The 23,131-nt window shown below is 40.8% G+C and overlaps 1 protein-coding gene across 12 annotated transcripts in view; it reads right to left on the bottom strand.

Annotated features, from left to right (window-relative positions):
* The window catches only part of nrg1 (neuregulin 1), a 761,412-nt gene that overhangs the window by 646,599 nt on the left and 91,682 nt on the right, over positions 1-23,131 (bottom strand). The gene's annotated exons all lie outside the window — the stretch shown is intronic.

Here is a 23,131-nt window from a genome sequence, read left to right as displayed (position 1 = left end):
ATGCAGCTGTGAGGGGCATGAAACTGAAGATGATGATGACATGGGTATACAGATGATCTCTTGATTGATTCAATGTCAGGTCACAGAGAAGACAATAATGAGGAGCATGGAGAACAAAGGGTGATAATGCCAGATATCCAGAGGCTTGGCGACTTATTCAAAAATCTGAGTTATTCATCTCTGCTTAGCATTGTCTTCTGTGAGAATCATATGCCTCTGGATACCTCTGTCCAGGTAAACAGTGCAAAACACAGCCTTACTGATAAAGGGATTATCTGTCCTTCACTCACACACAAAAGGGATTACATTTCTAGACTTTGGTGATTGCTGGAGGGATACTTCCTGATGGCTCAGTGATCTCAGTGCCCAGGAGTTTTATGTAAATGGAGGAAACTATGTGAACGGGTGCCTTCACAGTACATTTGATTTAGTTTCCTACAATATTAATTAATACAGAATACACAAAGATACATTTAATACATTTATTAAGGTGTTTGGTTTGACAGAGTTTAGGGTACAGTTGCTGCTAGGTCCTCCTGATGGTTTCTGATGTTCTGGAATAGCAAAACCTTGACAGAGTGAAAAGGGATTAAGAAACATAAAGAAAATTATATAACTTTGTGTAAAGTCTTCCAAAGGACTGGATTAATTTGGGAAAGGGGTGCAGTGGCTCAATTATAATACCAATGCACTAAATTATTTTTTACAGACCCTTTTCACATCTTCTGGTGACACACCCATTCTCTCATTAGAAGAGCTGTTACTTTGCCTAGAAAACTATGAATGTTCTGTTTTCCAGGAACAATATATGATTGTATTGGGCTTGCCCCCGTGTGAGCCGCTCCGAGTCCCCGTTGGGGAGATGGGGGCGGCATACAAAAATAAAATAATTATTATAACAACTAGTCCTTTGACTCCTAGGCAGCACAGCCTCTAGAGGGGATGCCCAGAAACAGGATATATACATTACAACACATTCATATCTCAGTCATTTTCTCCAGAGGAAGCATAAACACTATTTATTAAAAAGAGGTTTGCTGTAATGAGTAAGCTATGTGTAGGATTGGGAAAATGTGGATATGATCTCTGAAGCCACATTGGGTGTTTGTTTTTTTTAAAGTATAGTGCATGAGGATATACCTGTATGGGCCTAATGAGCTCACTGGCAAAAAGCCATGTACTTACAGTCATCCCAGTTTAGAGGAATAATAAGAGAGAATTTTTGTTCTAGCTAGCCTGTCATTAAGCAAGAGAGAGCCAAAAAGTGGTTGTCATAGTCTAAAAATATCTATAAGACTTTCATTCTTGAGAAGGTTGTGTGAATGATGTCTAGACACCACCAGAACAAACATTTCCAATGAAATGGATTGCCTCTTCCTCCTATTGCCCCTCTGCCCCAAAATCTGGAGCATGCATGCAAGAAGAGGAAGCAGCAATGAAAAATGTCATTGGGTGAGCAGGATTCAGGTGATTGATGCTGAACAGAACCAATAAAATCCTTACATTCTGGCCCTCAAAGACCTATTCTGCCCAATGTTATCCCCCCCCCCCCCCCCGCTTACATCCTCCTTGTCATTTTCTCCTCCCCACTCTTCCATTTATATGTACATAGTGCTTTACAAATAGAACACAGTGGGTCCTATGAGTATGTATGTGAGTATATGCACATAGAGGGACCCAGCTGAGTGAAGGTCCTATGCCCCTTTATTCTGCTGAGACAGGTGTGGGCAATTTGCTCTGCAAATGAGAAGAGGAGTTTGGTATTACACTGTATCCAGGCACGTCCAGGGACATATCCGCTGTAGTTACAGGGGTCATGGCATCCAAAATAAAGTTCCAGAATCACGCAGATTGCTGAGCTATATATAACTGCAGATTACAGCAGTCAAATGCTTCCAGACCTAGACTGATTGTGGCCACACTCATGGCCACTGGATCCCACTGTGCTGAAAGGAATCTAGCTCAGCCTGCCAGCATGCCATCCAGCTTCTATCAAAGTTAATGGAGCTGGTTTGCTATCTTTTTGTGTATGTGTCTTCTGCAGATTCTAAAATTGGGTATAACTTATGCGCTGCAGGGTACTCATCTGAACAAATTTTGAAATCATCTTGAAGCAATAAACCTTTTAAAAAAAAAGGATGAGTAGGAGGATCAGTGTTCAGCTCCTAGGTTTTGTCTCATTTTAATTTGGCTATGACAGGGAAATGGAGAAAGCTTATTTCCTGAAGTAATTTAGCATCTACAGCAGTTTAGGAGGGGATCCATTATCTGAATTGATGTTTTTCTGGCGGTTCACTACTTCCTAATTTAGAGATTGTGAAATTGACTTTGGGGTACATTTTCAGCAGATATATTAATATGAATTTGAGATGTGGGGTGTCAGGCTTTACCTATCTGTATATAACTATTCCTATATAAACTTAAATTTCCTTAGCTTCCAGATAATGTTATTTATGGACATTTTGATTGCCTATGAATAACTGACAAACAATAAGCTGAACTTTAATTGACCTTCAGCTGGAGGTTGGAAATCCCAGCTGTGCTATTTATTTATCCCTGGGGAAATGCTTGAACAAAGCATCTTAATGGAAAATAGATATCACAGTCAGTCCCTTTAAATGTACACAAATCTTCTTTCATTATGTATTTCCCTTTCACTCAACTCCTAAAAAGATATCAGCAGGTGGAGCCTAGATTATACATTAAGATATTGAACAAAACAAAACAAAAAAATTCAAATTGGGGAGGAGGATGAAGGAAGGGGTACAAACCGATTGTTAAAGTTATGAGGGTTTACCTAACATGGAATAATCTTTTCTTTAAAAAAAACATTCCCTGTTTTTACAACCCTCTTCTTTTAACTCCCAGCCAGATTGACTCAACCTACTGTCAATGTTCCCAACATCTGCTTTACAACTATGGTTTTATTCTGCCAAGATTTGGGTTTTATTTATTTATTTATTTATTTATTTTTCAAACTTATATGCCGCCACTCCCCTAGGGCTCGGAGCGGCTTACAAGAACCGGCTAAAATCAACAATTTAAAAAACATTTTAAAAACATCATTTAAAAAAAATCTTTAAAACATCCTAAAAGCACCTTTTAAAACATCAGCAACAGAACTCAAAAGCCTGCCGAAACAGGTGTGTCTTACATGCCCTGCGGAAGGCCAACAAGTCCCGCAAGGCACGAACTTCAGGTGGCAAGGTGTTCCACAGAGATGGCGCCACTACTGAAAAGGCTCTGCGTCTAGTTGCAGTTAGACGCAAGGTCTTAAAACTGGGGACTTCCAGCAGGTCTTGGTCCTCAGAACGGAGGGATCTCTGGGGTTTGTAAGGGGTGAGGCGGTCCCTCAGGTACATCGGCCCTGGACCATGTAAGGCCTTGAAGGTAAGCACCATCACTTTGAAAGTGATCCGGTGCTCAATTGGTAACCAGTGCAGCTGCCGTAAGATTGGTGTTATGTGGCATCTTATGGGGACTCCCGCAAGGAGCCGGGCAGCTGCATTTTGCACCAATTTGAGCTTCCGGATCACCGACACAGGAAGGCCAATTTAAAGGGCATTACAGTAATCCAGTCTCGAGATGACTGTAGCCTGGATCACTGTAGCCAGGTTGTCCCTAGATAGATAGGGGGCTAGCCGTCTAGCCTGCCGAAGATGAAAAAAGGCAATTTTTGGTAACGGCGGAGACCTGGGCCTGCATCGTCAGTGAAGGGTCCAAGAGGACTCCCAGACTCTTTACTAGTGAAGACGGGCGTAGCACTTCACCATCCAGGGTTGGCAACTGGATATCCCCACTGCCCGGTCGGCCCAGCCATAGGAACTCCGTCTTTGCTGGATTCACCCTCAAACTACTGGAACGCAACCATCCAATAATGGCCTCGAGGCACTGGTGAAAACTGTCGGGTACAGACTCTGGTTGGCCTTCCATCTTTAACACAAGCTGAGTGTCGTCAGCATATTGATAACACTCGAGCCCGAAATCTCGGACCAGCTGAGCAAGTGGTTGCATATAGATGTTAAACAACAGAGGGGAGAGAATGGCCCCCTGAGGAACCCCACAATGTAGAGGGGACCTCTCAGAGACCAGGCCCCCCCTCTCCACTCGCTGTCCACGGTTGTGAAGAAAGGAGGCCAGCCAATTTAAAGCTGTCCCCCTAACTCCAGCAACGGCAAGGCGGTGGGTCAGAAGATTGTGATCGACTGTGTCAAATGCTGCTGTGAGATCCAATAACACAAGCAACACCGACCCGCCCCGGTCAAGCTGGCATCGGAGATGATCTGTGATGGAAACCAATACAGTCTCTGTCCCATGCCCCGCACGGAAGCCAGACTGGAAAGGATCCAGTCCGGCTGTGTCGTCTAGGAACTGCTGCAGCTGCACCGCTACTGCCCTCTCAATCACCTTGCCCAGAAATGAAAGATTCGAAACTGGGCGGTAGCTGGAGGGAACCAAACGATCTAAATCTGATTTTTTCAGCAGAGGAGAGACCACTGCCTCTTTTAATCCCTCTGGAAAGACTCCTTGCTCAAGGGAGCTGTTTATTATCTTCAGCAGCGGGTCACGTAATCCCTCCAAGCAGGATTTTACTAACCAAGAGGGACACGGGTCAAGGGAGCAAGTGGTCGGTCTAGCTGCAGCTATGAGCCTATCGAGACCCTCTGCGTCCAGTGGGATGAACTGGTCGAGGGTGGGCCCAGCAAGTGGCCACGGAGTCTCAAGTTCTCTCATTGTATCAGTTGCGGCGGGGAGGTCCCGGCGTAGTAGTGAGATCTTGTCAGCAAAATAGCTTTGAAAAGCCTCGGCTGAAGGGGTCTGATCATCACTTTTTGGGTTGGTAGGAACCGTCGTTAGAGATCTAATTATTTTGAACAATTTTGCCGGGCGTGAGCTGGCGGACTCTATCAAAGAGGCATAGTATACTCTCTTTGCTTCGATGGTATAACACTACTGATATTCTGTGAATACATCTACATTGCAAATCTGTATCGATTTTATACCAGTTTGACAATTCTATTTGTCTCCAAGGCGTCCTGGTACCGGTAAATTCACAAGAAGACCAAGAATGGACTCTTGGGTGTTCTTAATTTTTCCTACAGGACTATAACTGATTTCTAAAATCTCTATAGGAAGAAGGAGTAAGTGATTGCTGATCACCTTAAGTCTGTGAGGTAGATGCTCCTTTGGGATAATCTACATGGACCTAATAACCCGTACTCACCATGTTCAATCTTGGCTGTCATTTTGACAATCCTCCACTTTTGGTAGATATCATGGCATAAACTGGGTTAATCCAGTTTAGTCCCATGTTGAGAAAAATCAGGGGGTGATCTGGATTTACTTGAAACACTGGAACAACCCTGAAGCCTTGGCACAATGTGAACAGCAGGTCCGGGTCCAATTCAAAACAGTCCACACAATGCACCATTACCATCCTCTTTCCCTTGTGCTAATCACTACAAGAAAAAGGGGATGTATCAACACCATCAATACTTCCAAATTGACCCCCCCCCCCCGTTTTCCTGGTTACACAGATGCTTCTACTGATGTCAGGACATCCACGATGTTCAGGTATTCAAACAAAGCTCTGCACTATCTGAGAGCAGCAAGATGAACATTAAGGTATCGTTCAGTGGGGCTGATGCCTGGCAGGACCACCTGCTCACTCTGACCGTCTGCCCTGGGTTTGGGATGTTGCATGTGCCACCCCATGTAGACATCAGCAGAAGCAACCACACAACCTGGAAGAAGGTAGGGGGACTAGTTTTCTTCTTCTTCCTGGTCTTACAGGTGCCTCTGCTGCTGTCAACATGGGTGCCTGCAATAACCAGCGGTACACACAGAGCTCTGTGACCATCTGGGAGCAGTGATACAGATGTTAAACTGATGCTCCCTTGGGGCTCGTGTAGCCTTGGTCTGTCTGAACCACTTGTTCACTCTGGCCCACCATTGCTGTGGGTTTGGACGGGCACTGGCTCAACTGGCAAGTTTAAAAGAGGCCTTTATTACAATTGCAGTAGGCTGGCAATGGCTGTTACTGCATTTTTGTTGGTCTGAATGCTGTTTGAATTCTAAACCCAAATAGGCTTCAAAAAGAGTGTTCTTTTTGCCAGGAACCTGCATCAGCTCTTAGAGCTTTTCTCCTCCCATATGCTACATTCAGTGCTTGTATGCTAACTCATCTTTCTGTTAATTCACTTTGGAAATCTCTAAGTTTACTTTACTTGCTGGGCAGGTACATTGGGCAGAGGGAAGCTAGTCTTTTATATGGAACGTTTAGGAGAGATGTGTTTTGAAGACAGTTCCCAAAGCTGTGTAGCTTCAGTAAGACTTCAGTCCTGTCTACAATTACTTCAGAATAAGCCCAGTGGAGTTCATTGGATTTACCCACAAGCACACACATTTGTGATCAGATTGTAAATGTCTTAACATCACCTCTGTGTATTAACTGAAAATCCCTATCAGTATCAAGTTGAATGGACATGAAGGAATTTTAGTATATCAGAGGAGATTTAAATAACACTCAAAGCAATGAGACGGAACCTAATGCCAAGTCTGACGCAGCAAAAACCTCTACTAAATACCTCAAAACCTTATGAATCTAGTTATAAGCATATATATCATGAATCATTTGAATTGCGCTGAACTACCTACTTATTTCCAAAAACTATAGAATATTTAAAAATATGCTTCCTAATGGAATACCCAGTGCTACTCAACTGTAAGGCATCAATGGGCACAAGAGGATTCATTTGGAAAATCAAATCTATTTAACAGGAAAAGTTCAGCCTCCAAGATAATCTTTACAATATTCTCTCCTCCTCTTGAATAGTACAACTCTTATTATCCTGTCTTTCTTTCTTTTTTGGTGGGGATAACCCTGTCAGACAATCAAGCTGCTAAGTGAAAAATAAAACACAACTTAACCAGTCATTATCAACAACTCACATGAATGTGGCATGAGACTCAAATGATAGACCGCAATATCAATTTATCGGATGATGGTTTTAACTCACTTATATTTTAAAAGCCTCTTATGAGTACTATAAACCAAAAATATGGGATGGTTTTGGGTTATCATTGGCCTGTAGTCCCAGCAGGGGAGCTCATTCTGGTGCTTCTCGTACCCCCGCTTTTGCTCCAAAGCATTATTACTTATATAACAATGAATAAGAGTTAAAAGAGAGATCTTAAAAAGATCTCTTTCTGAACTAACATCTAGTCAGTGAGAATGAAGAAGCAAGCTCTCTATACTTTACAATAGAAGAGCATGGGTTGAAGACATCACAAAATGGGTTGCTGTGAGTTTTCTGGGCTGTATGGCCATGTTCTAGAGGCATTCTCTCCTCACATTTCACTCACATCTTTGGCAGGCATCCTCAGAGCTTATGAGGTATATTGGAAACTTGGTCAGTGAGGTTTATATATCTGTGGAAGGCCCAGACTGGAAGAAAGAACTCTTGTTCTTTCTGTTGCAGATAATTGTGAATGATACAATTAATCACCTTGATTAGCATTGAAAAGCCTTGCAACTCCAAAGCCTGGCTGATTCCTGCTTGGGGAATCCTTTGTTGGGAGGTGTTAGCTGGCCCTGATTGTTACTTGTCTGGAATTCCTGTTTTCAGGGTGTTGTTCTTTATTTACTGTCCGATTTTAAAGGTTTTTAAAATTGGTAGCCAGATTTTGTTCATTTTCATGGTTTCCTCCTTTTCAGACATGAAAGCCTTTGACAACACATCACAAAATGTATCTTGTAAAGTATATATATATATATATATATATATATATATATATATATATATATATATATGGGCCCCTGGTGGCACAGTGTATTAAAGCGCTGAGCTGCTGAACTTGCGGACCAAAAGGTCCCAGGTTCAAATCCCAGGAGCAGATTGAGCGCCCGCTATTAGCCCCAGCTCCTGCCAACCTAGCAGTTCGAAAACATGCAAATGTGAGCAGATCAATAGGTACCGCTCCGGTGGGAAGGTAACGGCGCTCCATGCAGTCATGCCGGCCACATGACCTTGGAGGTGTCTACAGACAACGCTGGCTCTTCGTCTTAGAAATGGAGATGAGCACCAACCCCCAGAGTTGGTCACGACTGGACTTAATGTCAGGGGAAAACCTTTACACACACACACACACACACACACACACACATATATATTAATTATTATTATTATTATTATTATTATTATTATTATTATTTTATTCTTATACCCCGCCCCATCTCCCCGAAGGGACTTGGGGCAGCTTACATGGGGCCAAGCCCGAATAGAACAATAAAAACAAGACAAGAAACCAATAAAACCAATAATCAAACCATAAAAACAAGTCATAAAAACCACATACAAGATAAAATGTTAAAATCATGAATAAGGTTCAAAGAATCTAGGCCAAAGTGCTAAGAGTGCAAATAAATCATATCATCAAGGGAAGGAGGTTACTCAGCTGTAATGGCTATAAAGTGCTATTATAATACTGGGGAAGGCGTTCACTGAAATGGACAGCCGGTCAATGATACAGAGATCAGTCACCAAAAGCCTCCTGGAAGAGCCAAGTCTTCAGGCTCGTCCGAAAGGAGAGGAGGGTAGGGGCCTGCCTAATCTCCCTGGGGAGCGAGTTCCAGAGCTGGGGGGCCACGATGGAGAAGGCCCTCTCTCTCGTCCCCACCAACCGAGATTGAGAAGGTGGTGGGAGCGAGAGGAGGGCCTCCCCCGACGAGCGAAGAGGTCGTGCAGGTTCATAGGGGAAAATGCGGTCTCAAAGGTAGGTGGGTCCCAAACCGTTTAGGGCTTATATATGTCAGCGGGGATGATGGGTAGCAGAGTGAAATCCAAAAAATTCACCATCCCGGTCTTCACCTCCTTCTCTCCAGACTGTTTCCCCGTGTGGAAAACAGCACTGGACAAACTCACTCCAGCAGACGAAGTCCAACTGTTGATTTACTTTATTTACATGATCTATTTACAGACAGAGCAAATTCAGTCCTTTCCTCCATGAGCGCTTTCCGGAAACTCCCTCGCATTCCACAGGAACAAGATAGTAAGTCCCGGTCAAAACACACTTGACCCCATTGGTCCTGTGATACATCAATCATAGCAGACTCTCATTAACTCCATAATTGCTGAATCCAGATTGATTTTAACATTTCACAATACACAATACCCTGACAATATATATATAGGTAAACAGAACATAGTGGGTGAAATACTAAGCAATATAATACATGCACAATATAATATAACATAGTATATTGTAATACACATACACACCTATAATTACATCATTGGACACTGCAGTTACATTTTAATTTATGATACATATAATATAAATATGTAATGAACTGTATTGTTTTGCAGTATTCTTCCCATCACCCACACTTGTTGTCCACAGAGGTAAAACCTAAGGTATTTCAATATTAGACATGCTTGTCTTTAACATTCACCATGAAAAAAATTGCTTCATATATTGTTAAGCGTTATACTGGTGCTGAGGAAAGCAAGGCCAAAGCAGCATCCATCTTGGCCTGCACCCACATTGACAAACATGTCTTTGCTGGCATCTCATCCTATGGGAGACATGATTTAATTCAGTAAGTTAAATCATGATTTCATGCCATAAATGTAAGAACTGAAATATCTCTAGGGTGAAAAACAATAGCTAGCACTAACCAGAATTATGGATTATGGCAGCATCAGACCATACACTTCATTGCTGAGTCTTCTTGGCAGGATGGTGACAAATCATAAACTACTATCAGTGTCATGTTGGGCAATGGAAATCATGATTTTGGCATTTGTGTGTGTGTGTATTGGAGGGATTTGGGCTATACAAACTTTGCATAATATTCATTCACCATTTCATGTTGTGATTGTCGAGTATAAACAATTCACGATTTTTGTGCTCTTCTACTGAATAAGAGGGCTAGAAGCATGCTTTTAGCAAACCTAAGAATAATTACAACAGTGCTAACAAAATTCCATTCCCATACGCAGATATACAGTAGAGTCTCACTTATCCAACATAAACGGGCCGGCAGAACGTTGGATAAGCGAATATGTTGGATAATAAGGAGAAATTAAGTAAAAGCCTATTAAACATCAGATTAGGTTATGATTTTACAAATTAAGCACTAAAACATCAGGTTATACAACAAATTTGGCAGAAAAAGTAGTTCAATATGCAGTAATGCTATGTAGTAATTACTGTATTTACGAATTTAGCACCAAAATATCACGATGTTTTGAAAACATTGACTACCGAAATGCGTTGGATAATCCAGAATGTTGGATAAGCGAGTGTTGGATAAGTGAGACTCTACTGTATTGTTATTGTTAAATGTCATCAAATCAGCTTCAACTTCTGATGACCTTGTGAATATGACATCAAAGCTTCCAGCTATCAGTAGCCCTCGTCATAACTATAGATTGACTCTGTCTGTATTATTGTTTCTCCCTTTTCCAAACTGTCTTCCATTCAACCAAGAATTATTATTTTTCCAGTGGGGCATGCCATCTCATGGTACATCCAAAGGACAATAGCTGCAGTTTAGACATCCTGGCTTCTACCATTGACAGCTCTATGAAATCATTAGCTCAAGTGGGGGGAAACAATGCTATTTCTTTTCCATTGGGCAATCAAGTAACAAAAGTATAATATTGTAGATGTGTGGCCTTAAGAGGTTCTAATTAATCAATATTTTTCATGGGTCAATTTTATGATGGAGTAGTGCTACTTAATAATGTGCTATCTGGGATGTATGGATGCTTGAAAGAGGTTCTGAGTCATCACTTGCAATATCACGTTAGCTGACTTAGTTACTTAGTTACTTCCCGGAGCCTCTTGCACTCAATTAATTGAAACTTCATTGCAAATTGACAGTGAGGTGACTTCCCAAAGTTCAAATTGAAATTATGTGGTTGTCTCATAAAGCATGCTCTGGTCAAAAATAAATGCAGTCTTTAACCATACAGAAATGTTTAATTTGATATTGCAGGAGAAGGTACTTGTGTACTAATGTAAACAAGCTTGGTAATGTCAGTGTTGCTATCAATTCATCATTTTTGCTACTATTCCAAAATGACCTTGGAACAGATTTTAATGTGTTTATACAAAAATAAAAGAGATGAAATGTAAGCAGTTGAATGTACATCTGAAACATTTTAAAATAAATAAAGAATATCTTCTCCAAAATATGCTTGGAGTAGAAAGTAGATCTAGGATTGAATCAAGCAAAGAAACTAGATGTCCAAAGAAAGTTATGAATACAGTTATGTATGTATTATGTACAGAAAGTTATGAATTATTTAGAACAGTATTTAAACATGGATAAAACTTTATTACTATCCTACTGAGATGGGGGCAGAATTAGACATTTGTTTATGTCAGGAGTGATTTGAGAAAATGTAAGTCGCTTCTGGTGTGAGAGAATTGGCTGTCTGCAAGGATGTTGCCCAGGGGATGCCTGGATGTTTTGATGTTTTTACCATTCTTGTGGGAGGCTTCTCTCATGTCCCTGCATGGGGAGCTGGAGAGAGCTCATCCACGCTCTCCCCAGCTTGGATTCGAACCGGCAAGCTTCAGGTCAGCAACCCAACTTTCGAGTCTGCAGTCCTGCTGGCACAAGGGTTTAATCCACTGCACCATCAGGGGCTCCATTTAAACATTAATGCACACAGTAAAAAAAACCAAACAACCCCAAATGCAGAATTGCCATTTCTCATTCCATTCCATTCTGTTTCTGAACTAGAATTCAGAACAATAATTCATTTTAAAAGCATCTTCCAACTCTCCATTATTCTTCCAGAATACAGTGATGTTGTTTTAATTTGAGATTTGAATCACTTAGCATATTAAAAAGGCTTGTCCTTTTATCATTTTGTAGCTTCATGGAGTCCCACAATCTGATCAGAACTTGTAAAACCAAGCGATCGTGATCGTGATGCTAGATTTCAATCCTGCAAGGCCAGACATACTTGTGTGATACAAGAGATCATGACAGCACCAATTTAAACCATGAAAATATAAAACGAAAGTCTAGAAAAATTAGCAGTACATTGGATACATTCATCAGCATGGATAGTCCACTCTCTCCCAGCCCGGGGGGGGGGGGGGGGGGAGGGTGTCAAAAGAACATTTGGGAAGTTAAAAAATGCAAAGTAGTATCATGTTGCATGTAATTAAAGAAATACTGGGGACAATATGACAAAGTTAGTTTAGAAAAAACACTCTTCTTTAGAACCCCCGATTCTGATCAGGTGCACTCATTTCTATTCCATTGCCAAAATCACTCCTTAAATTCTCCAATTTAACTATTTGCAAAATATATGCCAATGCTGCTGACTATGAAGTATATCATACTAGAACATGGATACAGCTTTCCTGGCAAGTCATGCAATGCTGTCAATGTTACGAAAAGGGCAAACATGTCAGAAATATTCAATATGATATATTTAACTTACTGAAGCAAAGCCATGTGAAACGTTCTTGTCTAAAAGTAATTTCAGTGCACAGAATTATTGAATCAAAGTTTCAAGAAGAGGGGAGTCTTATATCTAGAAACATCAGTGGAACAATAGTAGAGGTGCAAAGAATGCATTTGTTTAACTGTGGAGAAATCCCAATGAAAAAGATACTGGACTGATAATCAATTCTGCAGTGTAAGATTTATCCAGTGGAAAAATTCACATATGGTTGATTTATATAGAAAACAGCAGGAAACAGCTTTTTCTGCACAGCAGATATATTATTTTCTATATAGAAAATGCTTCATCCCCCAGAAAATGCAGTTTTCTATGCAAATCAACCCAGTGTGAATTTTGAACAGAGTAAGTTCTGAATTGCAAATAGTTTCAAGATCTGCATATTCAAATATTTTTGTCCTCACAGCAGGAAAAATAGTCAAAATTACTTTAGAGAAGAACCTTAAAGATGAATTACACTTTAAACAAGAATCAGCAGCACTGACCTCAAGGAGACACCTAGGAAATGTACATTCTCAGCTCTCCCCAATCTCTCTTCACTCAAGATCATGGGTTACGAACTTGTTTCTCCAAATGTTACTAGATTACAACCACAGCTCTTTTGCACCCACTGCTTGTGCTCTACCCCTAAGATAAATTTTCCTCTCGAAAATTTAGCTAAACTTGCTAAAGTAATTCAGAAGATTGGACATATGATACTGTCTTAAACTAGGTCACAGGGTTGGTCCACCTGAGCCTATATTTACACAGATTTAATAGCAGCTCTCAAAATATTTAGGCTGAGTTCTGTCCAGCCTAAATGTACCAGATGGGAGAAGTCAGACCGTGACACATGGGAGTTGTAGTTGTTGGGATATATAGTTCACCTGCAATCAAAGCGGCCTTTGAACCCCACCAATGATAGAATTGGGCCAAAAGACAGGCGAAGAGATCCTCAGCCTTCTCTGCCAAAGGGGTCAACTAAGACCATCAGAAATATGTGTTTTCTGATGATCTTCAGCAACCTCTCTGAACCCCCTTCATGACTCCCCCCGGGGTCCCAACACCCAGGGTGAGAAACGCTGACATAGGCTCTGCTACTGAGCAGACTTATTTCCCTTATCTATATGCATCTATTAAAATTTTATTAGATTTGCTAGAGTCTTTTCTGAGGATGCAGTGTGCTTTCAATTTTAATTCAGAAACAACACTTGTTTATTCAATTTTCAAGATGTTCAGGGTAAACTGCATAATCTCCTTGCCCTTTCATTTCATCCCTATCTTAAAATATATCTGGATTTAAAATGGAATAGCAAGATAAATGGAAGAAAGACCCATCAACATCTGTCAGTCAAGATGATCCTAAAAGCTGCAGCCTCATAGTTTTTTATTTTATAGATTTTTATTTCTGGGCAGAAAAGTGGTTCCTTCAAAGGTTACTCTCATCAGTCCATCTCTGCTTAACAATCTTTGCACAGTTAATTGAATATCATCTATGAACAGTAATTGCCTCAAATGTTAAATGTTAAAGTCAATAGTTTAAAATTGCACTATCAATTTGTTGATGGTAATCTTAGGAGTGATTTATTGTTATTTTGAGTTCATTTGCAAGGTTTCTAAAGAAACCCAAACATTTACAGAAAATGGCCAGTATGGTTGCTACTGTTCTCCCACAATGGAATACTTTTGAATTGGCTCCTTCAAAAGTGCTTCTTGTAATTTCCCTCCCTGATTTGCACTTTTCAGATTCCATGGACTTAAAATCCTGCAATCTGGTTGTTGATGGGAATAGTGGGTTTTTTTATTTTTTCTATTATTGTAGTACTAATTTTAAAAAGAGATTTCCCTATGTTTTTAAATGTGTTTTTGGGCCCTTCCACATAGAAATATAACTCAGAATATGTGCTTTGAACTGGGTTATCTGAGTCCACACTGCCATTCCAAGAAATGTGGGATTTTATTCAGTTGTGTGGAAGGGGCCTTAATCACACCAGGTTCCCCTATGGGCAAAGAGGCAAAAATGCTGGACAGGCTGGCAGACAGGCAGGCAGATACATCAATCAATCTGTGCTCTTCAATCACCCTTCAGGCACTATGGATTGTTTGGACTTGAATCATATCTTCATCCTGGTTAAGATAAATAATCTGTTCATTTTAGTCAGAGGACACTGATTTTTGAAATAATTCAATAAATGGTTACTTGGTACATCAAAGGATAATTACAAAATATTTTTTTTGAGAATTTCTATTTATTGTGTAATTTCCTATTTTAAAACTCACAAAAATGTGAAAAATCATGACTGTGTACATAACTGTGTGCTAAAACCTTCATAATCCCACCCTCAAATCTAATTCTCATTTTCTTTTCACATATGTGCGGGTGAAATATGTCCTCCCATCTATATCGTTCCTCTCTTCCAACAATCAAGTGGTTCTCTCATAGTTTTTCACTCTCACTCAGGAGAGAAAAATGTTGCAACTATTGACATAGCACAACACCCTTTTTCATCAGTTTTGCAAATGTTCTGTACATACATAGACAGCTACAGTCTATGAGGCAATATTTTATTGCAGTTGCTGTTTATATGCTCTATTAGTATTCACACATGAGCATATTCAGTGAATTTCACAGAGGACAAATCAGATATATAATAGTATGCAAGATGTGCCTTGTCTTCCCTCAAATGTATTGTTGCTCCATCTTTAAACATGTATCCCAAAACTGTTTTGCACTTACATCCTTCCCCAAAGGATGTGACACTGACATAAATGGAACAATGAGTCCCAAAAGATGCCAGAGCATACTAACGTGTAGCAAGAGTGGGCTTTCATGCTTCTTTGGGGTCCTGCACAACATGGATCCCCCCACCATATCCTGAGATATGTGTAGAAATATCAGCACAAGGGATATGGCAGCCTATGACACAGCACAACAGAGGAAATTGTGCATAAAAGTCTACCATGTCACCAGGGACTATGATTTTACAAAAACCACCCAGACCCTCCTAGAAAACCGCCACTTCTATGTGGAGTTTCAGGGCAGAAAAAGTAGATGGAGGAGGCAAAATAATGGTCTACCTCAAGGCAGTGTTCTTGCACTGACCTTGTCTAACAGCTTCACTAATGATCAGCCACAACCACCACTCACAAAGAGCTTTATATATGTTGATGGCCTTGGCCTAACAACACAAGCAAAATACTTTGAAACAGTTGAAAATCAACTTACTAATGCCCTGAAAGATCTCTCCAGCTACTACAAAGTTAACCATCTGAAGGCTAACCCTGTGTGTGCTTTCCATCTACATAATTGTGAAGCCAGCAGGAAATTGAAGGTTACCTGAGAAGGCCAAGAGCTTGAACACTGTTTGAACCTTAAATATTTTGGCATCACCTTAGACCAAATGCTAACATTTAGGAAACACTGTGCAAACAGCAAGCACAAAGTAACTACACATAATAAGATCCTGCGGAAACTTACTAATTGTGCATGGGGTGCAGACCCCAAATTAATAAGAACATCAGCCCTGGCTTTATCTTACTCAACTGCTGAGTATACCTGTTCTGTTTGACATTAATCTGCCCATGCAAAGCAAGTGAATATAGCACTGAATGAGACATGTAGAATAATCACAGGATGTCTTAAACCTACACCTGTTGATAAACTCTGGAAGCTAGCTGGCATTGCCCCCCCTCTCCCCCCCCCCCCGATGTATGATGGGAAGTTGCTGCCAATTGTGAGAGAAATAAGGTTGAACACTGTGAAATCCACCCACCGCATGGCTATCAGCCTCCTCCCAGTAGACTTAAATCAAGGAAAAGTTTCATGAGAACCACTACTCCTCTAAATGTTCCTCAGCAAGAATATCCCTGAGGGCAGCAAAAACAGGCAATTCCAACTGGATGGCCCCCCCATGAGAGTGTCTCTCCAGGGGCAAACCAAGAATGGGCAACTAGAAGTCCCTGAATACATTCAGAAGTGGCATGGGCAGATCAAAAGACAATCTGGCAAAATGGCACTACCTAGAAGAATCCTACACCTTGTGTGACTGTAGAGCAGAACAAACATCTCAGCATCCTTATGCTTGCCCACAATGCCTGCCTCGTGCACAGAGGAAGAATTGTTTAAAGCTACAGACAATGCAGTCGCTGTTGCCCGTTTTTGATCTAAAATTATTTAGCAGCTTGTGATCCCTTTATTTCATCAGTTTTAAACTTATTTATGCAATGCTTTTGACATGAAATAAATAAAAGCAAAAGGGAGGGAGCAGTGATAAATTAATCGGGATTCATTGTTTTAAAGAGTACACATGCTGGCTGTTTTTGGAATTTTTCAAGTTACTCTGCCAGTTTCATCCACTTCCTTTGATTTCTTATGTCTTAAGATAAAGAACTACAGTAGAGTCTCACTTATCCAACACTCGCTTATCCAACGTTCTGGATTATCCAACACATTTTTGTAGTCAATGTTTTTAATATATCATGATATTTTGGTGCTAAATTCGTAAATACAGTAATTACTACATAGCATTACTGCGTATTGAACTACTTTTTCTGTCAAATTTGTTGTATAACATTATGTTTTGGTTCTTAATTTGTAAAATCATAACCTATTTTGATGTTTAATAGGCTTTTTTCTTAATCTCTCCTTGTTATCCAACATATTTGCTTATCCAACGTTCTGCCGGCCCGTTTATGTCGGATAAGTGAGACTCTACTGTATTAATAAAAAGTACTTCAAAAGAGAGCAAGAAAACAAGGTATTCATCCTTCTTGTCTATTTATCCAACTGCATAATTCTGGCTCTGCATTTCTTCAATAATGTTTGACTGGATTCCTGCTCCATCCATGATGTTTGTTCAGCTCCCAAATGTCATAATCTTTGGCCAATTTCACCCCCTCACCATATGAATCCTTGTGCAATTAGAAACCACTGCAATTCTTTATGTAACATTCTTATTAATATGGGTTTGTATAAAAGTAGTGACATCCCAATGCAATAAACTTCCTCTTAGAGATATTGGAACAATGTTGCTTAACTAATCTAAATTAAACACAGACCAAACCCTTCACCTGTTCCTTTTTATAGCACCATCTCTTCAAGGAAGGAGATAATATTTATGACTCTATGATTGTCTGGATTTTGTTGAACTCCCAACATTCGGCACTTAGATATTAAGGAAGGATGAATGATTCCCCTTTATTGCTTTATGAGGTGTATGAATTTAAGTTGAGAAAAAGAGTTGGCCAAATTCCCTCCACCCCATAAACAACCACATGGCAGCTCAACTACTCTCAGCCAGGAAGAACGTTTTGGTAAGATGAAGATCAGCTTAGCCTCACCCATTCCCCAGAGGAAAAACATCTGGAGAGTGTTGCTTCTTCAAAGGACAAAAGGGATTTCTAGATCAATAGTACCAGCAGCCCTATCCAGTTAGGAGAACTGACTATGGAGAATCAGCTTTGTCTCAACGAGATACAAATACTTACAAGTCAGCATTTCATCCTGTTTCAAATGTATCCCGCTCCACTATTCTTCCTTTTTCTTCCCCTTTCCTTGTGTGACTTCTCTTTCAAGTTTCGGTAGCCTAAAGGCCAGGCCTACATCTCATTATTTTATTGATGTGAGCTGCTTTAAAAGACAGTATTTGTCTGAACAGTAAGGAGGTGATAAATAATGAATAACACCTCACTTGTAGTTGTATATTGTTGAAAAGGTTAGCCCTTATAAATTCTCTTACTCTAAATGTATTTTATACCACTTAATTTCCTACATGAAGCAACATTCAGTGAAATTCTGTCAGATGTAATGCATATATAAAACATGAAGCTACAGAGATTTTTTTGTATCTTTATGCAGAAATCTTCAAGAGGGATTACTTTCAGATAATTACACCTAGGACTGGAGTCTAAAATGACCTTTTCATTTAAAATAACACTCCGCACGAGAAGCAGTTGCCTTTCTCAGCCAGTTGTGGTTTCTATCCCAATTCCTACTATTGAGCTAATTGAGGCATACGGAGGCCAGTGAGTTATTTTGCCTGAAGTCACACAGTGACTGATTCAATCTACTATAAAACAGATTCCAATAATTTTTATTTAAAAGCTTCTCTAGCTGCAAGTGATGATTTTCCTCAATCTCCCCTTCAATCTAAAGATTTCCAGTGAAAAAACGTTAAAAGTTTGCAATCTGCAAATAGTTTACTCATCAGTCTTATAAAACTTTTCACCCAAAAATTGTTGGGGAAAAGCAATTTGTAAATTCTGTCTTGGAAGCGAAGCGAAGCGAAGTCCTGGTTACCACTTGAATAGGAGACTGCCAATGAATAGCAAGTGCTGCAGACTTTATTTCAAATGGAGGAACTGGCAAACCACTACTCAGTATTTCTTGCCTAAGAAACTCTTATAAAATTGGTTGGGTCCTCAAATATTGACAGGCAATTTGAAGGCAAATAAATAAGCATACTGTACTTAGCAGTAGTTATAACACTAATGTCTAACACATACTTGAAATGTATATGTTTAGATAGGTATGTAAGTGTTCCCCTCAAAATGATAAGAATATCGATGGAAATATGGCACACAAGCAAGGGGAGCAGGAAAGTGAATGAGTGAGCAGGTGAACAAGGGGGTGGGCAAACAGGCAAGTGAGTGGGGGAAGGCAAGTGCGAGTGGGATGGAAAGCACATGCCAGGAAAGAGGGTGCTGCATGACCCTTCTGGCGTGCATGCCATAGGTTTGCCACTACTGTCCTATACTGACCACTTAGCTCCATTTGGCAAAAATTTCATGTTGATAATGATTAGATTGCCATTTCTGGAACTGGTTACATTTAACGCCTGTGTCAGGATTTGTAAGTTAGACAGCATTTCTTTTATTGATAACAGGATCAGTGTATCAAGCTTAACCACAGGTGACATTGTAATGGGGTGTGATGCTAGTGCTGAGACTATAGTATATAGGTTGTAGTCAGGGACGGTCCAACCGCGAGGCCATTTAGGCACTTGCCTGTGGTGCTATAATCCTGAGGGCACAGTTGAGGTGCCCCCACATGCGTACCCCCGCCTCCTCCTCCTTCGGGCCTTCTCAGCCTGAGCCCACCGCTCACCCGCCTTAGGCCTGGGCCCAGTTGCACAGCGGCTCCACTCTTCCTCCCGCCGCCGCCGCCATCACAGACCCGGGCTGTGCTCCTGGCCCGCCTAGCCCGCTCCGTGCAGCGCCATGGAGACGGAAGGCCCACCAGGGTCCCCACCCTTCTGCGTGGGCAATTGGAAGCCCTGCACGCGCACACAGGCCCACCACCCATGCTTTTTTCCTACAGGGCTTCCAATCGCCTGCATGGAGAGGGGCGGGTGGGGACCCTGGGTCTTCCATCTCCACGGCACCGTGTGGAGTGGCCTAGGCAGGCTGGGAGCATGGCCCAGGTCCGCGATGGTGGCAGCAGAAGCAGGAGGAAGAGTGGAGCCGCCAGAATGAAACGGTGCTGGGCCAGTGTGGCCGCCTTCGGGGTCTGGCCCGGGGCCAGGCCTGCCTTAATCCTATGGCAGGCATCCTCAGAGGTTGTGAGGTCTGTTGGAAGCTAGGTAAGAGGGGTTTATATATCTGTGGAAAGTCCAGAATGGGAGAAAGATCTATTGTCTGTTTGAGGCTAGTGTGAATGTTGCAATTGGCCAGCTTAATTAGCATTTAATGGCCTTGCAGATTCAAAGCCTGGCTGCTTCCTCCCTGAGGACATCCTAGGTTGGGAGGTGTTAGCTGGCCCTGATTGTTTCCTGTCTGGATTTCCCCTGTTTTCAGAGCGTTGTTCTTTATTTAGGCTTTTCCTTAATCCCTCCTTATTATCCAACATTTTCACTTATCCAATGCTTTTATTTTTCAGTGATTTTTTTTTGGGGGGGGGGGTGCGCCAAAATTCCGTTCGCCTACACTTGAAAATTACCTTGGGCCGGCCCTGGTTGTAGTAACCCTTTGTTAGCTTGATGAGGATGGTGTGTTGGAGGATTTGAGAGAGAGGGAGAGTACATATTGTATATACTATGTTTATATTGCTGCAACCAAAGAGAACAACCTTTTGAAAAGAACAAATTTGCTTGTGTGTTCCTGGAGAAGACCACTACAACAACCTGAAGGTACCTGGCTCCTTAACTGGAGCTAATAGAGTCCCTTTTCAAGTTAACAGGGAAATTTATGACTGTGTAAAAGCTCTGACAACATGGGAAGTAGCCTTGGACTTGTGCTCATATCTGCAGTATCCACCATGGCTTGACAGCTGCTGCAGAATGGATTGTTTTTCCCCTTTTCTGGGCAAGTTGAGCAGAATGGAAAGTGACAATTAATAGTGGATGTAATTAATTATCTGTCCCAGGGGGCAAAGTGACTGATTAACATACTCTTAGGGAATTTTTCCATGGTGCTCCCCCTGTCCTCCTCTTCATGTTCCAAATTCTATAACATGCATTCTGCAAAACTAATTTTGCTATGTGCTGTGGTTTAGACTGAGGCCACACTGCAGTGCATTAAGAATCATATCACAGAATCTCCTATGACTTTGCTTGATGCACCTTTTTCTTTTTAACACACACTGCAGTGTGCTTGTGGCATGCATTATCTAGCTGTTGCAGTTGGAAACTGTACCATATGGTTACTGTATATGGGCCCCTAGAATAATTCATTTGATTGTGTGTGAAGGATATCTATTATGGCAGTAATCATGTAGAAACGTATCTCTAAACATCTCTCCACATAAACTGGATGACCTCCCATTGTAGCATGTTTCCACTGCTATTTGGAAGTTCATGTATTTGACATTTGCTTTTCTGACAACCAACCATGTCTGTTATCTATAGTGATTTTAGTGATTTTAATAAAAGGTCTTATTTCTGATTTGTAGTTTTACTACTTATTTTAACTTTATTTTGTAGTTTCTATATGAAATGCTATAAATTGCTTTCAGATTTCTGAAATGAAAAAAAAATACTACAGGAAACAACAATTTAAAAAGATCCCTTTCTCCTTATTATCATCACTCCTGCTCTCCGTTTGGTATTTCCTTTCCATAAAACACTTTCTATATCACTGTATTACTATTCCAACACCACTTAGCACAGAGCACCTCCCTTTCCCCTGTTACTTTTCTGGATCAGCTGTATGGGATTATTAAAAGCTTTGAAGGTCTGTTTCTTACAATAACTCTTTTACAGACATAAGAACAGCTAATTCCTGCCATGTGTTGAGAAATGTTAAGGAGATCAGAACCCAGAAAATATAGCCAATAAATTTGCTATCAAAATGCACTGGTCCAGTGACATGTCCTGGGAAAAGCATACAAAGTCACCCTTTGTCATCTCAGTCAGGAAAGGCAGCATTAGCATATGCATAAATTAAACTGATTATACACTATGAAGAATATCAAGAACGGTGGTCTCTGAATAAGAATGTCTTTGGATATTGATGGACATGATCCTGTAGCTACGTAGTAATTCTACAGTAGAAAATAGGAGTATGAGGTAAGCTCTGAGATATGGCTGTCATTCCTTTTTAAAAAAAATACAAATACATAGATCTTTGACACTGTCTTTCAGTATAAATATCATCACATTTAGCATAAAGATCTCTGGAGTGAGTACATTATGCAAACAGGACTATTGGAAAGATGCTTACTTCAAAATCTACACTTCATTCCTAGTTCACACAAAAGCATGTGACAAATAGCAACTCGGAAAATTAAGAATTTCCACCAATAATCAGATTTAATTCTGTGTATCAATGGAAATTAGACAAAAATTGTTGTTACACAGCAGTTAAGAAGAAAAACATTTAGTTCTGATTACCAATTCATTCTGAGACAATAGCCATTCCTTTTTGAATCCTAAGTATTCAGAATAAAGATTGATGATTACCTCCCACAATGAAAAAGTCACGGACACAGTCCTAGCACAGCATCACACATACGATGTCATAGGCATCACTGAAACCTGGTGGGATGACTCCCATCACTGGAATTTAACCATTGAGGGCTATAACCTCTTTCACAGAAATAGAACAAAGGGGAGAGGAGGGGGGGTAGCTTTATATGTCAAAAACAGTTACGTTGCAGAAGAAATGCAAGACTGTAATCCGGGAAACCAGCTTGAAAGCATCTGGATAAGAATCAAGGGAACCGGGACTCAAAAAGATCTTGTCATGGTGTCTACTACAGACCTCCGCGTCAGGATGAAGGACTTGATGAAGCCTTCTGTCAACAGCTGACCAAACAGGCACAAAGAAGAGATATAGTAGTCATGGGCGATTTCAATTATCCCAATATCTGCTGGAAAACAAACTCAGCCAAGAGTACAAAGTCCAACAAATTCCTCACTTGCCTTGCAGATAATTTTATGGTCCAGAAGGTAGAAGAGGCAACAAGGGGATCAGCAACTCTTGATCTAATCTTAACAAATGTGGAAGACCTGATCAATACAGTTGAAGTGGTTGGATCCTTAGGGGCAAGTGACCATGTGCTCCTGCAGTTTGCAATACAAAGGAATGCTGAAACTAAGACAAGTCAAACACGCTTTCTGGACTTTAAGAGAGCTGACTTCCAAAAAATGAAGGAATTACTGAGCGGCATTCCCTGGACGCCGATATTAAAAAACAAGGGAGTTAAGGATGGATGGGAGTTTTTC

Source organism: Anolis carolinensis, chromosome 2, assembly GCF_035594765.1.
Source record: "Anolis carolinensis isolate JA03-04 chromosome 2, rAnoCar3.1.pri, whole genome shotgun sequence".
Lineage (NCBI taxonomy): Eukaryota > Metazoa > Chordata > Lepidosauria > Squamata > Dactyloidae > Anolis > Anolis carolinensis.
Note: the sequence above shows the minus strand (reverse complement) of the source record. Positions and strands in the feature narration are given on the sequence as shown.